Here is a 2,353-nt window from a genome sequence, read left to right as displayed (position 1 = left end):
GTCAATACTGCATTACCGCCACCAACTGGACCGGGTATTGAACGAGGAAAAAAATATCCAATGTGGGAAATTTAAAATGACAAGTTAAAGTCACCCAGGAAAATACTACTTGAGTAAAGGTTTAAAAGTATTTGGTTTTAAATATACTTAAGTATCAAAAGTAAATGTAATTGCTAAAATATACTTAAGTATCGAAAGCAAAAGTATAAATAATTTAAAATTCCTTATATTAAACCAACTAGACGGCACAATTTTCTTGTTTTTTTAATTTACGGATAGCCAGGAACACGCTCCAACACTCAGACATAATTTACAAACGAAGCACGTGTTTACATTTACATTTACATTTAAGTAATTTAGCAGACGCTCTTATCCAGAGCGACTTACTTGTTTAGTGAGTCAGCCAGATCAGAGGCAGTGGGGATGACCAGGGATGTTCTCTTGATAGGTGTGTGAATTAGACCATTTTCCTGTAACGAGTACTTTTGGGTGTCAGGGAAAATGTATGGAGTAAAAAGTACATACTTTTCTTTAGGAATGTAGTGAAGTAATAGTATAAAGTGGTCAAAAATATAAATAGTAAAGCTATCCCAAAAAAAACGACTTAAGTAGTACCTTCAAGTATTTTTACTTAAGGACACGTCACTGGACACATCAACAAACAAAACCCATCCCACTCCTTCAGTCACTGTTCAATCCAAAACACATCCCTACACAAACTGGACCCTGTGAAGGAAGAACAGTCATCGACACGATTCCTTGCAAGACCTCGGCGGTGAGTGTGAAATCATGAAGACCCTCAAAAAATGTTCAGACTGCTTCTCTGCATATGCTGTACAGTTTTTGACCATTGCAATAAATGATACCAAAAACAATAACAGCACTTACAGTTGATTAGGGCAGCTCTAGCAGGGCAGACATTTGACGAACTGACTTGTTGGAAAGGGGGCATCCTATGATGGTGCCACGTTGAAAGTTACTTAACACACCACCATGCAATCTCCATAGACAAACATGTGGCAGTAGAATGGCCTTACTGAAGAGCAACATTTTATACACCTGTCAGCAAAGGGTGTGGCTGAAATAGCTGAATCCACTAATTTGAAGGGGTGTCCACATACTTTTGTATATATGGTGTATAACCTCCACTCGCATTCGATACTCTTCCCATTGGCATACATATACTTGCCACATGACCAAATCTTTTGCACTTATGACACTGATTGGATTTGTTATGCTTAAGGCTCATTCAGGGTATCTCATAGACAACATTCTGACTTGTAGAGGTCGTGAGAGGAAACTTTCCTGATTCAAACAAACACATTTTCTGCCAGACATAGAATTCAATCCAATTCAACATCTGGTTTCCAGGCAAGAAGAAATAGAGCCAATAGAGCTAAAAGTAAGGTCTATTTCTCCAAAACTAGGCCCATTGTGAATTTTACTACAAATGTAATGGACTCAACTTAACTAACACACTTTGATGTACAGCCTATTAAATACTGCACGTTATTACAATGATAAAGATTGAAACTTTTTATCTTCCAGTACAGTGACCATTCAATCAATAAATGTGAGTTAAAAAACTGCCATAGCTCTTTTGTGCAAAGACTGCTGACAGCTAGCTATTTCCGTCAAATGTTCCGCTGACGCCTATCGGGCACACCGCACACTGGCAGCTGACTGAGATGGGACTGCTTTTCCCACCTCAGCATGTGGTATAAATCTATAGCTACATTAGCTTTACTACAGTAGCTAGTAAACCGGTGCAAAGAATTCGAGAAGCTAAACAGTGAAGCGTTTAAATGTATATAAACTGAGATTTTTCGCGATAGCTTTAACTGACGAGGTGGCCGAGTGGTTAAGGCGATGGACTGCTAATCCATTGTGCTCTGCACGCGTGGGTTCGAATCCCATCCTCGTCGACAAATGTTTTTCCAACCATTACTTCTGTAGGTGGTGTTTCTTATCTACGAGTGTCTGCAAAAAGTACTTTACATATGAATTATAACAGCATTTATTTATATAATGAATTACAAAAGCAAGACATAGGCAAAGGCTTTATACAGCCTGGTCATTTAGGCTAGTACTGGGCATGCTGCATTTCCATGTAAAAAGCCCCATAAGTACTAACGTGAAGTTGATAGGAGCACATAATATTTATTGTGAAATGAAAGCTAAAATTCCATATGTTTTGGGGTGATTTTGTCAGTCCAAATCTGAACCAATATATAAAATGTTCAACCATTTTACATCCTAAAAGTTTGGAATAAGCAAAGGCTTTGATTTCTTGTCAGATGGAAAAGGGGTTTTAGAAAACATCTACCAGAAAAAAGACCCCTGCCAACTAATA

The 2,353-nt window shown here is 38.1% G+C and overlaps 1 non-coding gene across 1 annotated transcript; it reads left to right on the top strand.

Annotated features, from left to right (window-relative positions):
* Positions 1-1,843: 1,843 nt before the first annotated feature.
* Positions 1,844-1,925, top strand: trnas-gcu (transfer RNA serine (anticodon GCU)). Its single transcript has one exon. It is a non-coding gene; the product is annotated as a tRNA-Ser (tRNA).
* Positions 1,926-2,353: the final 428 nt, after the last annotated feature.

The sequence above is a fragment of the Salmo salar genome, chromosome 04 (genome assembly GCF_965601325.2).
Source record: "Salmo salar chromosome 04, fSalSal1, whole genome shotgun sequence".
In the NCBI taxonomy this organism is placed as follows: domain Eukaryota; kingdom Metazoa; phylum Chordata; class Actinopteri; order Salmoniformes; family Salmonidae; genus Salmo; species Salmo salar.
The sequence above is the reverse complement of the archived record's forward strand: the minus strand, read 5'-3'. Positions and strand labels throughout refer to the sequence as shown.